The following is a 20,445-nucleotide window of genomic DNA, read 5'->3' on the forward strand; positions in this document are numbered from 1 at the left end:
ACCATAGGTAATCTCTTAACCATCCCATCAAATAAGTGGAGGATTCATTAAATTGTGAAACGTTGCCCTGCCATAATGTGATATGTTTCCAATGCCAATAAAAAGTAACCCACCCAATGGTATTTAACATCCAGAAAACTGCCAAATAAAATGCGTCCCAAGCAGAAATATCACAAGTACCGCCGCGCCTGGGCCGTCACAAGGAAAACTATATCCAAAATCCTTTTTATCTGGCATTAATTTGGAACCGCGTGCATCTAAAGCGCCCTTTACTAAAATCAATGTAGTTGTATGCAAACCTAGAGCAATAGCATGATGAACCAAGAAATCCCCAGGTCCTATTGTTAAGAAAAGCGAATTACTATTCTCATTAACAGCATTCAACCATCCGGGCAACCATAGGCTTCGACCCGCATTGAAAGCGGGGCCATTCGTTGAAGATAAGAGTATATCGAACCCATATGTCGTCTTGCCATGAGCAGATTGTATCCATTGGGCAAATATAGGTTCGATCAAGATTTGCTTTTCTGGAGTACCAAAAGCAAGCATGACGTCGTTATGAACATAAAGGCCCAAGGTATGGAATCCTAGAAAGAGGCTAGCCCAACTTAAATGAGATATGATAGCTTCTTTATGGTCTAACATTCTTGCCAATACATTATCCTCATTCTGTTCCGGATTGTAATCCCTAATGAAAAAAATAGCTCCATGAGCAAAAGCCCCTGTCATGATGAACCCTGCAATATATTGGTGATGAGTATATAAAGCAGCTTGAGTAGTAAAGTCTTGTGCTATGAATGCATAAGGAGGTAAAGAGTACATATGTTGAGCTACTAAGGAAGTAATAACCCCTAAAGAAGCTAGAGCAAGACCTAACTGAAAATGAATCGAATTGTTGATTGTGTCATAAAGGCCCTTATGCCCACGCCCTAATCGACCCCCCGGAGGAGTATGCGCTTCTAAAAGATCTTTAATACTGTGCCCAATTCCGAAGTTAGTTCGATACATGTGACCGGCAATGAGAAAAATAAATGCAATAGCTAAATGATGGTGAGCCATATCGGTCAGCCACAAACTTTGCGTTTGTGGGTGGAATCCCCCAAGAAGAGTTAGAATGGCAGTTCCCGCTCCTTGAGCGGTACCAAATAAATGATTACTCGAATCAGGGTTTTGGGCATAAAGATTCCATTGACCCGTCAAAAGGGGTCCCAACCCCTGGGGATAGGGTAATACATCTAAGAAATTATTCCATCGAACGTACTCCCCCCTGGATGCGGGAATAGCAACATGAACTAAATGTCCTGTCCAAGCCAAAGAACTTACCCCGAAAAGTCCTGACAAATGATGATTGAGACGAGATTCCGCGTTTTTGAACCACGAAAGGCTTGGTTTCCATTTGGGTTGTAGATGTAACCAACCCGCTATTAAGGACAGCGTAGAAAGAAATAATAGAAAAAGAGCTCCAGTATAAAGATCCTCATTGGTGCGTAATCCTATTGTATACCACCACTGATAAACTCCAGAATAAGCAATATTCACTGGACCAGCAGCACCTCCTCGAGTAAAGGCTTCCACAGCGGGTTGACCAAAATGAGGATCCCAAATCGCATGAGCAATAGGTCTTACGTGTAAAGGATCCTGTATCCATGATTCAAAATTTCCTTGCCAAGCTACATGAAACAGATTTCCGACGTCCATAGAAGATTATTGCTAATTGCCCAAAGTGAGAAGCAAAAATGTTCTGATAAAGACGTTCTTCAGTAATATCATCATGACTTTCGAAATCATGTGCGGTAGCAATACCAAACCAAATACGACGAGTAGTGGGGTCCTGAGCTAAGCCTTGGCTAAACCTGGGAAATCTTAATTCCATAATGCCTTTCAAATCCTCCTAGCCACTATCCTACTGCAATAATTCTCGCTAAGAAGAATGCCCATGTCGTGGCAATTCCACCAGAAGGTAATGGGTTACTCCTACAGCGCGTCCTTGTATAATGCTCAAGGCTCTAGGCTGAGTAGCAGGAGCAACTTTTAATTTGTTATGAGCCCAAACGATAGATTCAATGAGTTCTTGCCAATAACCACGGCCGCTGAATAAAAACATTAAACTGAAGGCCCAGACAAAATGAGCACCTAAGAAAAAAAGACCATATGCAGATAATGAAGAACCATAAGACTGAATGACTTGCGATGCCTGTGCCCACAAGAAATCTCGAAGCCACCCATTAATCGTAATGGAACTCTGTGCAAAGTTTCCCCCTGTAATATGAGTTACCACCCCTTGATCACTTATAGTACCCCAAACATCCGACTGCATTTCCAACTGAAATGGAAAATGACTACCGAAATTGCATTGTACATCCAGAATAAACCTAAGAAAACATGATCCCAGGCGGATACTTGACATGTTCCCCTCGGCCAGGCCATCGCAAGGAAAGCGAAAACCTAGATTTGCTTTATCGGGTATCAAACGGGAACTCCGAGCAAATAAAACACCTTTCAAAAGTATTAATACAGTCACATGTATGGTAAATGCATGAATGTGATGGACTAAAAAATCTGCGGTTCCTAATGGAATAGGTAACAAAGCCACTTTGCCACCTACTGCTACTAACTCGCCGCCTCCCCACGTTAAGCTAGTACTTGTTGTTGCACCAGGAGCTGTTACGCCAGGCGCAGTAGCATGGATATTTTGTACCCATTGAGCAAAGATAGGTTGTAATTGTATGGCAGTATCCGAAAACATATCTTGGCCTAAAGCACTCATGGTATCATTATGAATGTACAAGCCAAAACTGTGAAAACCTAGAAATATACATACCCAGTTAAGGTGGGATATGATTGCATCGCGGTGTCTAAGACGCGATCTAATAGATCGTTGTATCGAGTAGTTGGATCATAGTCTCTTACATAAAAATTGCTGCATGTGCAGCAGCACCGACTATTAGAAAATCCGCCAATCCACATGTGGTGTGTGAACAAGGAAAGTTGTGTACCATAGTCAGTAGCTAGGTATGGATAGGGAGGCATAGAATACATATGATGAGCTACAACAATGGTTGTAGAGCCTAGCATAGCTAGGTTAAGAGATAATTGAGCATGCCATGACGTTGTTAAGATTTCATAAAGACCCTTATGGCCTTGTCCTGTAAATGGGCCCTTGTGAGCCTCCAAAATATCTTAAGTCCATGGCCAATACCCCAATTGGTCCTATACATATGACCTGCGATTAGGAAAAGAATAGCAATAGCTAAATGATGGTGCGCAATATCGGTCAGCCAGAGACCACCGGTTACTGGATCTAGTCCTCCGCGAAAAGTCAGAAATTCTGCGTATTTGGACCAATTTAAAGTGAAAAAAGGGTTGCTCCTTCGGCAAAACTAGGATAAAGTTGAGCCAAAAGTCCCGATTCAAGATAAATTCATGAGGAAGTGGTATCTCTTTAGGATCCACCCCAGCGTCAAGAAATTGGTTAATTGGTAAAGATACATGAATTTGGTGCCCCGCCAAGAAAGAGACCCAAGTCCTAATAATCCCGCTAAGTGGTGATTCAACATGGATTCTACATCTTGGAACCAGGCCAATTTGGGAGCGGCTTTGTGATAATGGAACCAACCAGCAAAAAGCATTAACGCTGCAAAAATCAATGCACCAATTGCAGTACAATAGAGTTGTAATTCACTAGTTATTCCAGATGCTCGCCAAAGCTGAAAAAAACCAGAGGTTATTTGGATTCCTCGGAAACCCCCGCCTACATCACCATTCAATATTTCTTGCCCTACTATAGGCCAAACTACCTGAGCACTGGGTCCAATGTGAGTAGGATCACTTAGCCATGCTTCATAATTGGAAAAACGGGCGCCATGAAAGTACATGCCACTCAACCAAAGAAAGATAATGGAAAGTTGCCCGAAATGAGCACTAAAGACTTTTCGAGAAATCTCCTCCAAATCACCAGTATGACTATCGAAATCGTGAGCATCAGCATGTAGGTTCCAGATCCAAGTGGTAGTATCAGGGCCCTTAGCTAGTGTTCTTGAGAAATGGCCGGGTCTGGCCCATTCCTCAAAAGATGTTTTTACAGGATCCCCTATCCACAACAATTTTTACTTCTGGTTCCGGCGAACGAATAATCATTAAGTCCTCCTCTTTCCGGACAAGACATACAAAGAGACCCGCCAACTGTCTTTTTAGTGAATCTTTGAAAGATATATATTTTGAAAGATAGATTTTGAAAGATAGATTTGAAAGATAGATATTGTGATTAGTTCTTTTCTTTACTATCTACCATCCTTCTATTTTTTTTTAGTTATTCACTGGAGCAATTATATATTGAAGTCAATCCGAGGCAAGTGTTCGGGTCTATTATGACATAAAGATTAGGTGCCTAACGGACATTGTTTATCTTGAAAAACAAATATTTCTCGACGTAAGAAAAAAATCTTTTTTATTTTTAATTTAAGAAAACTAGTGTATTTTTTTTTGAGGGCATAAGCTCCTATCTATATCTACTTTCCTTGAGCATAATATAGGGTTTTTTATTTGATTCTAAATTCCAAGATAACTCATTAGAATTATTAATAAGATGGTCCTAATATATTAGCAATATTTAGATTGCCCCCTCTTTTTATTCAGTTTATTACTTCTATTCTAGACCCTATCCCTATGGTTTATTCTTATGAAATATCATATAAAATAGAAGGTATAAGAAATGGATATAATGAAATTCTTGATTCGATCTTACGACCTAATTTATTTGATTAATGGATCAACAACCAAACCACCCATTTTATGAAAAAGAAGGAGCATGGTCTTATTCAAATTCAAAGCGCTTCGTAATCTTCAACCAGTTCTGTGCTTCAATATAATTTCCCGGAGTAAGCGCTATAGCTTGTTTCCAATATTCAGCAGCTTGATCAAACCAAGCTTCCGCAATTTCCGAATCACCCTGTAGAATGGCCTGTTCTCCTCGGTCGGAATAGGAAGTTCCTTCCCTTAGAACCGTACTTGAGAGTTTCCTACCTCATACGGCTCAGAAATTGCTATCTGAATTTCCCCTATCTTAACTGAATTCGATTTATCAAAAATCGATCCAATTTGTTCTTGGGTTAAGCAGAAGAAATTAATTACCTAAGTTTCAAACCCTAATTTTTTATCAATAATCAGTTTGATCTTTTTTCCCACCTTCAGAAGAATGAAGCATAGATAGATATAGAGCCTTCGTTCAAATTTTCTGAAAGGTAACTATCCCGTTTTCATATATGAAATCTCTATAGAATCCTTGAAAAAGACTTTTTTCCATAAGAAAGAAAAAAGAACTTACTATCTTTGGGATCTGATACTACACCGCTGCTTAATCCCTTAGTGGATCGGCTCTATTACATAAGCGGATTCCTGAAATTTTGCCCCATATCATGGGATAAGTAAGCAGTTTTTTTTAGTTGTATCGACCCAGTCGCTCACTAATTGATCTTTACGGTGCTTTCTCTATCAATTTGAGAAACTTTATCCATAGAGTAGTAGTATAGGCCATACTTTCTTCGTTTTTTGATTCTCGTGAAGTGTCCTTCCTTCCTACAGCTGATAGGGAAAAATCGTTGTTTTTACGATCCCTATGTAGAAAGCCCTTTTTTCTAGTATTTACTAGAAAATTTGATCCTCTCTTTTTTTTTTTCTTTCTATAGTGGAGATAGTCGCACGTAATGACAGATCACGGCCATATTATTAAAAGCTTGCGGTAAGAAGGGGTTTCGTTCTAGTGCCCGGAAATAATATTCCAAAGCCTTTGTATGCTCTCCATTGCTTGTGTGTATAAGGCCTATGTTATAGAGTATATAACTTCGATCATAGGGATCGATTTCTAGTCGCGTAGCTTCATAATAATTTTGCAAAGCTTCCGCATAATTTCCTTCGGATTGAGCCAACATCCGTTACGGTCGTTCATTCTATTCAAAAAATCTCCGTTCCAAAACCGTACATGAGGTTTTCATCTCATACGGCTCCTCCCTTCTGTACATAATAGTACTAAGCGAAATAATCTATAGAATCAAAATAGAATTAGTCCCGTCTCATTATGAACCGAAAGGGGCTGGTATTTTTCCAAGAAATCTCTAGCCAACCTTCCCACAAGAGGTTTTTCTTAACACCAATGAATTCTATTAATGCTAGAGGAAAACGATAGCTCCAATAATTTCTTTGTTCTCAACGCCTCCTATTTAGAGGAATTAGCTACTTCAACGATCTTTGATGGTTATAGGGGTATCCAAAGTACAAACCTGATGGTTGTTTGTTATCCCAACCATTCTTCCCAGCCCTGATACCGATCAGGAAAGGGGTAATTTCTAACAAAGTTTTTCTCTTGTTGATTCCTATTTCTAGGTGTAGTGCTTTTCTCCCCTATGCTGCCTACGGATACTAATAGAGTAGGATTGGCCTGTAATCCATACCATACCATATCCTGTAGGTGTAACCTTTCGCTCAATACTCAAATATACAATTGAAGTATCTGAAGCCGCATCAATCGAGGATACACGACGGAAGGAATTGTTAGTTCGCCTCACCTTCCCGAAGCGTGGGTTTGTTTGCTTTACAAATTTGGTTCTCTCTATGCCAACCCCCTCTCTTTTTCGTAAGACTGAGGTATAGGTAGGGCTAAAAAAAAGCAAAAAAAAAGAGTCAAATCGCACCATCTCTATAATAAGTAAATGCCTTTTTTTCTCCTGAGGTTGTCGGAATTATTCGCAATAAAATATTGGCTACAATTGAGGAGGTCTTATCAATGAAATTTCCATTTACACGGGATCTAGGCATAATTCCCAACCCATTCTATATAGAATTGTTTTCATTCCTTCACAAAATAACATAAAAACAAACACATTCGATTCTTATAATTATAAATAGATTGATCCATATGCTCTACTCTAAATCCATATGCTTTAAATGGATAAGAGAGATAGAGATATGGATTTTCCGCTCAGCTCAAATTGTATCCTTTTCCTTCTGCTTGGACACGAAGAGATATGAAATATTTGACTAAGACTGGATTTCATTCCACTTTGCTATTTCTGAACAACAACTTATGTTATCAACTATTTCGTGTTTTCAAAGTTATTAATTGTCTCATACCCTATTTTTGATTTCGATAGTATGGTGTAGCGTATCTTATGCAAACGGAATTCTAAGGTTTCTTTATTTTATTATGCAATAAGAAGAATTCTTCCATTTTCTTTTTCTTTAGTTGCGGGAAAACCCAAATTAAAACTTTTTTTTTATAGCGAGCGCAATTTCTAGTAAAAAATCCTGTATCCTTCCACTTAGATCAAAAGGAATTTTTCCAATAGAACTATGGAACCCCCGAGTGGTTGCGGTTGTACCTGTACTGCAGGAATAAGAAAACTCGCTATTCACTCAGTTTATTTTCCATAATAAGTTATGTAGGAGAGATGGCCGAGCGGTTCAAGGCGTAGCATTGGAACTGCTATGTAGACTTTTGTTTACCGAGGGTTCGAATCCCTCTCTTTCCGTTTTTCTTAATTCATCAACGTTAAGGATCACAATGTATCAAATCAAATAACAATTTTTTCCAGCAATAATATCTTATATTATCTTATTTTGATTTAATAGAAATTAGAAATTCTCTATAGCAAATTACTGTGGTATGTAAAATACACATAGAGGAAAAAGAAAAAAGGATCCTAATCCTAGGGTTAATCAATTTTAGCTAGTTGATGGGAAAATACAAATTAATGGTAATGGTCTTAGGGCGATTTAGTTCGGGGAAAGGGGAAGGGGAAGAAAATTCTATGAACCTTTCCTTTTTTCGTTAAGTTCAAGTCTGACGAGAGTAATATTCTACAACTAACAACTCATTTATTTTGAGACCGACCCACTTCCTATCTAGGATTTTATTTACTAGTCCTTTATATTCCAACGTGTCAATCGCCAAATGCTTTGGCAATTTCCCCGGGTCCGATGAAGCAATATAATTTTGAACCAGACCTTTTGATCTTTGGTTATCTTTCGTAGTAATAATATCTCGGGGTTTGCAACGAAAACTTGGTATATTGACTATACGACCATTAACTAAAATATGTCTATGGTTGACTAATTGGCGGGCCCCAGGAATGGTTGAAGCCATACCCAATCGAAAAAGGATATTATCCAAACGCATTTCAAGTAATTGTAGTAAAACCTGGCCTGTTGACCTTTTTGCTTTTCCAGCGATATGTACATATCTAAGTAATTGTCGTTCTGTCAGACCATAATGAAAACGCAATTTCTGTTTTTCTTGAAGACGAATACGATATTGCTCCTTTTTCCCAGAATTGAATTTTTTTTTAAGATTACTTCCGGATTTAGGTGTTTTTCTAGTGAGTCCTGTAAAGCTCCCAGACGGCGTATTTTTTTTAAACGAGGTCCTCGATAACGGGACATGAAGACTCCTTTTTTTATTTTATTGAAATTTCATTTTACACAATTAATTTCATTGTATTTACATTACAGAATACATCGAAATTAAAACTGAATTAAACTACAGGATAAACAGAGTAAAATCAACTAAAGTACCCAAAAAAATGGAATTTCATCAAAATCTTTATTTTTTGTATATATATTATTTATTTTATTGTTTTGTATCTAGCAAAATTGTAAGGTAAAAAACATAAAAGATCCTGGATTCTCCATTTATTCGGAAAAAAGAGATTCTTGTTCGTAGAACATCGATAGAGAAAAAAAAAAGCCGACTATCGGATTTGAACCGATGACCCTCGCATTACAAATGCGATGCTCTAACCTCTGAGCTAAGTGGGCTTACATAACGGAAATAGTGTAACAAATAGAAATAGGTATAGTATAGGAAATCCGTAAAATCTCAGATATTAGTTATTAATCTTAGCTATTAACTAGTTCTAAATTTGAAGTTATACTTATAAAAATAAAAAAATACTAAAACTTCTTAAAGATAAAGTTAGCTTGATATGCTTAACTATAGGATATTAAAAAATAAAATTATAGAATTTATTGGTATTTTCATTTGATCATTATAGACTTTATTATTTGTTAATAATTTGAGGATTAATATTTCACTAAGGGGAACATAGAGTCAGAGTAAATAAAATTGCTAATTCTGATTAGAAAAAAAGAATAAATATCAAGCGTTATAGTATAATTTTGAATACTATAAAAAAGTAAGACGGGAGGTGGGGGAGATAAAAACTTTTGGATATATTGATTCGGATTGAATTGCAAATACATCAAGGATAGAATCAATTCAATTCTGAATTGCAATAAGCAAGCGAGGTCTCTCAAATAGAGTCGAACTGAACTGCTAGACTACGTTGAGTGATGAACTCAATGATTCAAAAAAAAAACTAAGAGATGGATGAAATTACACAAGGAATCCTGGTCTCAAAGAAGAGGGAAATGGGGATATGGCGAAATCGGTAGACGCTACGGACTGATTGTATTGAGCCTTGGTATGGAAACCTGCTAAGTGGTAACTTCCAAATTCAGAGAAACCCTGGAATTAAAAAAGGGCAATCCTGAGCCAAATCCGTGTTTTGAGAAAACAAGGGGTTCTCGAACTAGAATACAAAGGAAAAGGATAGGTGCAGAGACTCAATGGAAGCTGTTCTAACGAATCGAGTTAATTACGTTGTGTTGTTAGTGGAATTCCTTCTAATTCTAAATTAGAGAAAGAGGGGTTTTATACCTTATACATTTAATAAACACGTAGATACTGACATAGCAAACGATTAATCACAGAACTCATATTATATTATAATTATAATATAGGTTCTTTATCTTTTTTAAAAATGAAATTAGAAATGATAATGATTATGAAATAAAAAACTCATATCATAATTTTTTTTTTTCATTATTGTGAATCCACTCCAATCGAATATTGAATAATCAAATTCTTCAATTCAAATTCAAAGTTTTCGAGATCTTTAAAAAAGTGGATTAATCGGACGAGGACAAAGAGAGAGTCCCATTCTACATGTCAATACTGACAACAATGAAATTTCTAGTAAAAGGAAAATCCGTCGACTTTATAAGTTGTGAGGGTTCAAGTCCCTCTATCCCCAAATCCTCTTTTATTCCCTAACTATACTATATTATTATTATTTATCCTCTTTTTTTTCTTTTTATCAATGCAATGGGTTTAAGATTCATTAGCTTTCTCATTCTACTCTTTCACAAAGGAATGCGAAGAGAACTCAATGGATCTTATCCTATTCATTGAATAGATTTCTTTTTTATTAGAGTATCGGCAAGAAATCTTGGTTATTCACTCTATTTTTAAGTTTTATTTAAGTAAACCATGCACAATGCATAGGACTACCCCCCCATTTTCAAATTTTAAATTTGAAATACTTTAATTAATTTTTAGTCCTTTTAATTGACATAGATACAAATACTCTACTAGGATGATGCACAAGAAAAGGTCAGGATAGCTCAGTTGGTAGAGCAGAGGACTGAAAATCCTCGTGTCACCAGTTCAAATCTGGTTCCTGGCAGAGAAAAAAAAAAGATCCACCGAATAGGTATTGATCCAAATACCTCGAGATGGATTGTGATACATATTCATTAATAATATTTATTCATCTAAGTGGATAAATCTATAATATAAATATAGAGGCACTTCTTTTTAAAGAAGTTTTAAAATATATCTTTTCTTTATGATAAAGAAGGGGGTGAGATTCCCCTTTATTTTTTTGCGTTTCTTAATTTTGTATTCCGCTATTCCGACGAATATTTTTTTAGTCTTGCTTATCTTTATCTTATCTTATTTTCCTAGTTGTGCTAAGTAATGTGCGCGGTACAAAGTTCCTGGTAGAGAACTTCTTTGAGTCATCCTATTTTTCTGTTCATATGAAGGAAATTAATATGCGATTTTCAAAATAGGGGAATCCAAATGAAACCCTTTTTTTGCTCAGTCTATCTGGAATGCTTTTGTATAATTAGGAATTAATTATAAATAGGTATTCCGTTTCATCTAGGAAAAGAACCTAAAAATATTCCTTGACTTGAATAAAATCTGGAGTTGTGTTGTATAAGTGAGCATGAATTTCTTATCATTCAATGAGCATCTTGTATTTCATAAAAATTGGGGGTTATATAATCCTTACGTAAGGGCCAGCCTATCCAACTTTCAGGCATTAGGATACGTTTAAGGCGCGGATGATTATCATAAGAGATTCCCACCATATCATAAGATTCGCGTTCTTGAAAATCGGCACTTCTCCAAATCCAGAAGACAGACGGAATTCTAGGATTATCCTTTTGGGCAAAGACTTTTATGCAGACTTCTTCTGGATTATCTATACCATATTGTATTCTCGTAAGATGATACACGCTAGCTAAAGATCCACCGGGTGCTACATCATAAGCACATTGGGAGCGTAAATAATTGTAACCATATACATATAAAATGACAGCAATGGAATCCCAATCCCCTGCTTTTATTTGTAAAGTCTCTATTCCTCGGTGATCAAAGCCCAAAGATCTATGAACCACCTCATGTTTGACTAGCCAATTAGATAACCAACCCTGCTGCATTGTCTTCATCTCTCCCTCTTTGTATAAATATTTCACATTTCGGATGCAAGTTTGAAAGATTGCCCTGCTTTTTATTTTTCTACACAAAAGAGCCCCTCTCCTAATTCACTAATTTGTAGGAAGGTACTGAACTTTTGGATTTGAAAAAAGTTTCAGAAGATATATCTAATGTAGATGGTGATTGATAGAGCAATTCTTGCTCATAAGTTCCTGTATGAGTACTGCGCCTAACATAAAGCTTGTGACTGGTAGTAAAACATCTATTTTTATTTTGAGATAGAGTTCGATCCTCAACTATTTCTCGCGATATCTTCTTACGAAGTTTTGTTAGGGCATCTATAACTGCCTCCGGTTTAGGTGGGCAGCCCGGCAAGTAGACATCCACAGGAATTAACTTATCAACTCCCCGAACAGTACTATAGGAATCCGTACTGAACATTCCCCCTGTAATAGTACAGGCTCCCATAGCAATGACGTATTTTGGTTCAGGCATTTGCTCGTATAATCTCACTAAAGAGGGAGCCATTTTCATTGTTACCGTACCGGCTGTTAAAATTAGGTCTGCTTGCCTAGGACTTGATCTTGGTACCAATCCATAACGATCAAAGTCGAATCGTGAGCCTATTAATGAAGCAAATTCAATGAAACAACAACTGGTACCGTATAGAAGGGGCCATAAACTGGAGAGTCTTGACCAATTCGAAAGATCATTTGGTGTAGTTGAAATAACAGAATTGGAACTTGTTTGGTCAAGTAAGGGAAACTCAATCAAATTCATAACTGTCTCAATAGAATCTTTTCCTTCTTTTTTTTTGTCTAAATATTCAGTTAAGACCATTCCAAGGCTCCTTTTCGCCATGCATAAACTAAACCAACAACTAAGATAAGCACGAAAATCAAAGCTTCGATAAAAACGGATACACCCAATACGTCGAAACTCATTGCCCAAGGGTATAGAAAGACGGTTTCCACATCAAAAACAACAAAAACGAGCGCAAACATATAATAGCGTATTCGGAATTGTACCCAAGCCCCTCCCATGGGTTCTATACCCGATTCATAACTAGAAAGCTTCTCTGGTCCTTCACTAACCGGGGCTAAAAGTCCTGAAATCGAAAATGCCAAAATAGGAATAAGGCTTGCTATTATTAGAAATGTCCAAAAAATATCATATTCGTGAAGCAGAAACATAATGTACTCCCATTAATGTGGAATAGGCGGAACTTAAATTAGTCAATTCAATTCAGCATTGTCAATTTATCCAGAACTTCTCTCTTTTCCTCGGTGAAACAAGAATCTTTTTTGTTCAAACAAAAGCGCTTAGTTTAGCCTTTGTTTCCTCTGTGCTGCATCTTCTTTAAAGATTCATCCAATGGAATCCCAACTCCCTTTCTTTTGGATTTCCATTCTATTTAGATATGGTGTATGTAGATCTAATTCTTATATAAAGAAAACTTTCTCGTTTCACTTTGTCTCGCTTTCTCTAGAATCTCTAGAAAAAAGAATAGCTCTATCCTTTATTTAATATTTAATAATAAAATAATAAGAGACTATTAAATAAAAATGAGAATACTACTAAATTAGAACCTAATTAAGATAGTAGGACTAATCTATGCAGTATAATTAATGAGAAGTAATACTATAAAATAAAAATAAAGAACTCTATTTCAGAACTATGAGACAGAATATTCTGTTTTCTTATTTACTCTTTACTTTATTTTTTCTATTTAAAGTTGATCAATTTACATAATGTATCTATAAACAAAGTAATAAATATACTTAAAACAAAGTAGGAATTCGCAAAATGGATAAAATCATTGCAGTTATTATAGGGAAGTCTAGAGATATCCTATTTGAAGGAGGACGGGATTCAAATCAGGGGAAAGGATCCTTTCTTCTATTGATTTGATAGAAATTCGTTTTTCTTTTCCTGTCTGTATGATTTTGATTTTCGATGAATGAGCCTTTGGTAATGCTTTTATCTCTATTCTATGTCGCAGGCGCCTATCCAGTCTATAAACAAATACTAATGAGAAAATGAAAACTATACTAAACTAAAGAAAACATAGGATAGAGATCCTAAAATCTAAAAAAGGGCATATTAGGGCTATACGGATTCGAACCGTAGACCTTCTCGGTAAAACAGATCAAACGGATTATTATCGAAATGATTTGAACTGTTTCAAAGACCCAACATGCATTTTTTTGCATTGGGCTCTTTCATAAACTGATTTAAAGATCAGTTAGTCCACCATAGTTTTTCTTTACGGAAAGATAATGAGATGGCTCCCTGTGCTCTGATTGATTTTTTGTATTATGATCTATCTAGGAGCAATACCAAAGTGTTTCAAAGGAGGATTACCTTGACTTAGGTCTGCCTCCGGTCTAAATTAAATCAACCTAAGTGAAATGGAGTCTCTATCGTTCCACTGCAAGAGTTAACTATGAGACTTCATACACCTTAAAGTTCATAGAACGAAAAGAAGTTTTTTGGAGGCCCTTATCCTCATTACGCCTAGCATTTAGTGGGCTGGATATTTACCTTATCAACTAGCAAATCCATAAGGGTTCTATTTGATTAGGCACCTGAATTGGCACCTGAATCGGACTGAACCGACTGTTTGTCAGGCTACTGTTCTCCCTATTCTCTCGAATCTATGAAGTAAGACATTGATTTTGCAATAAGATCGATTATGTTCATTGCATAATAAGCTCCTTTGAAAAGCATTGGCGCACGTGTAAACGAGTTGCTCTACCGAACTGAGCTATAGCCCTTATCACAGATATCTTAACATATAGATAATTTCTTGTCAAGATGAATATTTTCTAATGCCAGAGGATACCCCTTTGATCTGTATCTGTTTAGTATTTAGTTTAGTATTTAGTATATAACAGACCAATAACAGAGCGGTATTGCTTAGAAAAGGGATTCAATATATAATCGATCGAAGTAATGGGTCTTCCTTTGTGGTGATAAATTGCCTACTTAACTCAGTGGTTAGAGTATTGCTTTCATACGGCGGGAGTCATTGGTTCAAATCCAATAGTAGGTAAGTAGGTAGAAAAATTACTAGATAGCATTGGACTTACTTCGCTTCACTATCTAATAACTTTTTCTACCCCTCTTCCCTTTTTCTTGTATCAACTATAAACCACTGGATTGTCTTCAATTGGATGGGGGAATCCAATTGACAGCCTCGATTCGTATCCTAGCTCGTCTGAGAGCGAGCTTCGCTTCAACCAAATCTTTCGTACCCTCAGCTTTACTCAAGTTAGCTTCGGCTATTTCAAGTGCCTTTTGAGCTTCTTCCGGATCAATATCACTACCCAGTTCCGCATCATTTCCTAAAATGATGATCTCATTATTAACTATTCTCGCAAAACCGCTCCACAGAACCGCTGTTAACCATTGGTCGTTGAGGAGGCGTATTCTCAAAGGACCCATATCTACTGCTGTGTTAATGGGGGCGTGGTTTGGTAATACGCCAATTTGGCCACTATTAGTGGATAAAATGATTTCTTTCACTTCACAATCCCAAATAATTCGCTTAGGAGTCAGTACATAAAGATTTAATTTCATTTCTTCGATTTGTTCTCCTCTTCTAAGGTTATAGCTTTCGTGCTAGCTTCATCGATGTTACCCACCAAATAAAAAGCCTGTTCAGGTAGGCCGTCTAATTCTCCGGAAAGGATTAGTTGAAATCCCCTAATAGTTTCCGCAAGAGCAACATACTTTCCTGGAGAACCAGTAAAAACTTCTGCCACAAAGAACGGTTGTGATAAGAAACGCTCAATTTTTCTTGCTCTTGCTACAGTTAAACGATCCTCTTCCGATAATTCATCCAAGCCAAGAATTGCGATAATGTCCTGAAGTTCTTTGTAACGTTGTAAAGTTTCCTTAACTCTTTGCGCAGTTTCATAATGTTCGTTGCCAACGATCCGAGGCTGTAACATAGTCGAGGTTGAATCTAAAGGATCTACTGCTGGATAAATACCCTTGGAAGCTAATCCTCTGGAAAGTACGGTAGTAGCATCCAAATGTGCAAATGTTGTGGCAGGGGCAGGGTCGGTCAAATCGTCTGCAGGTACATAAACTGCTTGAATCGAAGTTATAGATCCCTTTTTAGTAGAAGCAATTCTTTCTTGCAAAGAACCCATTTCTGTACTAAGAGTAGGTTGATAACCCACTGCGGAGGGCATTCTCCCTAATAAAGCGGATACCTCTGATCCTGCTTGAACAAAACGAAAGATATTATCGATAAATAAAAGCACGTCTTGCTTATTAACATCTCGGAAATATTCCGCCATAGTTAGGGCAGTTAAACCAACTCTCATACGAGCTCCCGGTGGTTCATTCATTTGGCCATAGACTAGAGCTACCTTTGATTCCTCAATATTTTTTTCATTAATTACTCCGGATTCCTTCATTTCCATATAAAGATCATTTCCTTCACGAGTCCGTTCCCCTACTCCACCGAATACGGATACGCCCCCATGAGCTTTAGCAATGTTATTGATTAATTCCATGATCAGTACTGTTTTACCTACTCCAGCCCCCCCAAATAGTCCTATTTTTCCTCCACGTCGATAAGGAGCTAAAAGATCGACGACCTTAATACCTGTTTCAAAGATGGATAATTTCGTATCTAACTCGATAAAGGCAGGCGCAGATCTATGAATAGGGAACGTTGCACTACTATCTACAGGACCCAAATTGTCAACAGGCTCCCCAAGAACGTTGAAAATTCGTCCGAGAGTAGCTCCACCGACCGGAACACTGAGAGGAGCTCCCGTGTCAATCACTTCCATTCCTCTCATCAACCCGTCCGTAGCACTCATAGCTACAGCTCTAACTCGATTATTTCCTAATAATTGTTGTACCTCACAAGTCACATTAATTTGCTTATCGGCAGTGTCTCTACTCTGGACTACCAAAGCGTTATAAATATAAGGTAACTTGCCTGGGGGAAAAGTGACATCCAGCACGGGTCCAATAATTTGATCGATACGACCTGTACTTTTTTCTTCAATTGTGGAAACCCCGGGAGGAGAAGTAGTAGGATTGGTTCTCATAATTATCACATAATTAAAAAAAAGGAATTTGTCGAAATTTTTCTTTTTTTATTGTTGAATAATGCCAAATCAAATCAAAAAAAATCCAAAAGTAAAAAGGAAATGAATTAGTTAATTCAATAAGAGAGAAAAGGGGACCAGGACTTGATTTCGTTGCCCAAGCGAATCCCATTCAATCGTTTACTCATGGAATGAGTCCGTTGGAAAGTTCAATCAATCTTTTTTTCATATACATACATTTTGCCTTTTGTGGAGGATCTGTGCCTACTCTACTTTCCTATCTAGGACTTCGATATACAAAATATATACTACTGTGAAGCATAGATTGCTGTCAACAAAGAATTTTATTAGTATTTAGTTAGGTATTTGCATTCAAAATAAGAAAAGAGAACTATTAAGAACTTGTAAAATAAGGATTAGGAATTAATTTGGGTTGCGCTATATCTATCAAAGAGTATACAATAATTATGGATTTGGTAAATCAAATCCATGGTTTAATAACGAACCGTGTTAACTTACCATAACAACAACTCAATTCCTATCGAATTCCTATAGTGGAATTCCTATAGGATAGAACATACACAGGGTGTACGCATTATATATGAATGAAACATATTCATTAACCTAAGCATGCCCTCAATTTTCTTTAATGAGTTGATATTATATTAATTGAATATCCTTTTTTTTTGTTTTACGAGATTTTTTCTAAAGTTTCATTTACGCCTAATTAACATCGAGTAGACCCTGTTATTGTGAGAATTCTTAATTCAAGAGTTATAGGGAGGGACTTATGTCACCACAAACAGAAACTAAAGCAGGTGTTGGATTTCAAGCTGGTGTTAAAGATTATAAATTGACTTACTACACCCCAGAGTATGAAACTAAGGATACTGATATCTTGGCAGCATTCCGAGTAAGTCCTCAGCCTGGGGTTCCGCCCGAAGAAGCAGGGGCTGCAGTAGCTGCCGAATCTTCTACTGGTACATGGACAACTGTTTGGACTGATGGACTTACCAGTCTTGATCGTTACAAAGGACGATGCTATCACATCGAGCCTGTTGCTGGGGAAGACAACCAATGGATCTGTTATGTAGCTTATCCATTAGACCTATTTGAAGAGGGTTCCGTTACTAACATGTTTACTTCCATTGTAGGTAACGTATTTGGTTTCAAAGCCCTACGTGCTCTACGTTTGGAGGATCTACGAATTCCCCCTACTTATTCAAAAACTTTCCAAGGCCCGCCTCATGGTATCCAAGTTGAAAGAGATAAGTTGAACAAGTATGGTCGTCCTTTATTGGGATGTACTATTAAACCAAAATTGGGATTATCCGCAAAAAATTATGGTAGAGAGCGTGTTATGAGTGTCTACGTGGTGGACTTGATTTTACCAAAGATGATGAAAACGTAAACTCACAACCATTTATGCGCTGGAGAGACCGTTTTGTCTTTTGTGCCGAAGCTATTTATAAATCACAGGCCGAAACCGGTGAAATCAAGGGGCATTACTTGAATGCGACTGCGGGTACATGTGAAGAAATGATTAAGAGAGCTGTATTTGCAAGAGAATTAGGGGTTCCTATTGTAATGCATGACTACTTAACTGGGGGATTCACCGCAAATACTACTTTGGCTCATTATTGCCGCGACAATGGCCTACTTCTTCACATTCACCGTGCAATGCATGCAGTTATTGATAGACAGAAAAATCATGGTATGCATTTCCGTGTATTAGCTAAAGCATTGCGTATGTCTGGGGGAGATCATATCCACTCCGGTACAGTAGTAGGTAAGTTAGAAGGGGAACGCGAAATGACTTTAGGTTTTGTTGATTTATTGCGCGATGATTTTATTGAAAAAGATCGTGCTCGCGGTATCTTTTTCACTCAGGACTGGGTATCCATGCCAGGTGTTATACCGGTAGCTTCAGGTGGTATTCATGTTTGGCATATGCCAGCTCTGACCGAAATCTTTGGGGACGATTCTGTATTACAATTTGGTGGAGGAACTTTAGGACATCCTTGGGGAAATGCACCTGGTGCAGCAGCTAATCGAGTGGCTTTAGAAGCCTGTGTACAAGCTCGTAACGAAGGGCGCGATCTTGCTCGCGAAGGTAATGAAATTATCCGAGCAGCTTGCAAATGGAGTCCTGAACTAGCCGCAGCTTGTGAAGTATGGAAGGCGATCAAATTCGAGTTCGAGCCGGTAGATACTATTGATTAACTAGATAAAACTAAAGATAAAGAAGGTATAAATAAAAAAGAAACGAAATAAAAAGAGAAAAAAATCAGTTATGAAATGCAGTAATTCTTCTTTATTCTTCTAATTGATTGCAATTAAACTCGGCTCAATCTTTTTTAGAAAAAAAAAAGATTGAGCCGAATAAAAATAGATCATGATATGATCATGAGACTTGACAAATCGAGATTCGTCTATTCTATATATCTAGAATATATATATTAAGGTATAATACAATAAAGAAATACAAATAAAATAATAAAATAATAAAATATAGTATTATCAATTGTATGCGCTTCTAGAGAAGTATGTATGCAGGAAGTAAATTCTAACCGCTTTCTTTTGAATCCAATTTCAAATTAGATTAGAAAGATAGAAAGGCCATGAGGATGGGAAAATCAAAATAAAATCTTTTTAATTAGTTCTCCTTTTTTGGAATTTTCTTATTATCCTTTCATTTTTTTTACAGAATATTTTTCAAACTAAAAATAAAAAATACAATACAATAGTCAATATTCCTTATAATAGATATACTTAATTATATCATAAGAATCTTAAGATATTTTTCGACTAGATAGAAATAGTAAATTTGAATTGAGACACCTATTCCATGACGGATTTAAACTTACCTTCTATTTTCGTGCCTTTAGTAGGCTTAGTATTTCCGGCAATTGCAATGACTTCTTTATTTCTTTATGTGCAAAAAAATAAGATTGTCTAGTATTTTTTAGTGTAAGTAATATAATATGGTAGGGTATGTGGCTTTTTCTACACACACTTTCTACACACAAATGAAAAACGGTTATGGATGCGGATATAGGCTACGAGCATAAATGCATGAATATGCAGAGCCAGGTATAGCGAGTTTTATTTTATTTATTTTAATTGAATCAACGAATATTTTTTGAATAGAAAGTCAATGTATCTAACCTATTATTTCACAGGAGTACTAGTTGCTGAAGGCGATTTCAGAATCAAAAAAAGTAAAGTCAAAATTATTTAGCTTATTCTCTCAATTTCAATCGACCGCTGCTGGATTTAGTATATCTAATATGAATTGGCGATCAGAACACATATGGGTAGAACTTCTAAAAGGTTCTCGAAAAAGGGGTAATTTTTTCTGGGCCTGTATTCTTTTTCTAGGTTCACTAGGATTCTTATCGGTTGGGATTTCCAGTTATCTTGGTAAGAATATTATATCTATACTTCCATCTCAAGAAATTCTTTTTTTTCCGCAGGGGGTCGTGATGTCTTTCTACGGAATCGCAGGCCTATTCATTAGCTCCTACTTGTGGTGTACTATTTTGTGGAATGTAGGTAGTGGTTATGACCGATTCGATAGAAAAGAGGGAATAGTGTGCATTTTTCGTTGGGGATTCCCTGGAATAAAACGTCGCGTCTTCCTTCGATTCCTTATGCGGGATATCCAATCAATTAGAATTCAGGTTAAAGAGGGTCTTTATCCTCGTCGTATTCTTTATATGGAAATCCGGGGCCAGGGGATCATTCCCTTGACTCGTACTGATGATCAATTTTTTACTCCACGAGAAATTGAACAAAAAGCTGCCGAATTGG

General features: G+C 36.9%; 3 non-coding genes across 3 annotated transcripts; 2 read left to right on the plus strand and 1 right to left on the minus strand.

Annotated features, from left to right (window-relative positions):
• The first annotated feature begins 7,436 nt into the window (after positions 1 to 7,436).
• On the plus strand, positions 7,437 to 7,523 carry TRNAS-GGA (transfer RNA serine (anticodon GGA)). The gene has a single exon. It is a non-coding gene; the product is annotated as a tRNA-Ser (tRNA).
• Positions 7,524 to 8,735: 1,212 nt separating this feature from the next.
• TRNAT-UGU (transfer RNA threonine (anticodon UGU)) lies at positions 8,736 to 8,808 on the minus strand. The gene has a single exon. It is a non-coding gene; the product is annotated as a tRNA-Thr (tRNA).
• Positions 8,809 to 10,444: 1,636 nt separating this feature from the next.
• TRNAF-GAA (transfer RNA phenylalanine (anticodon GAA)) lies at positions 10,445 to 10,517 on the plus strand. The gene has a single exon. It is a non-coding gene; the product is annotated as a tRNA-Phe (tRNA).
• The last annotated feature ends 9,928 nt before the right edge of the window (positions 10,518 to 20,445 follow it).

This window comes from Aegilops tauschii, unplaced genomic scaffold (assembly GCF_002575655.3).
Source record: "Aegilops tauschii subsp. strangulata cultivar AL8/78 unplaced genomic scaffold, Aet v6.0 ptg000968l_obj, whole genome shotgun sequence".
NCBI lineage: Eukaryota > Viridiplantae > Streptophyta > Magnoliopsida > Poales > Poaceae > Aegilops > Aegilops tauschii.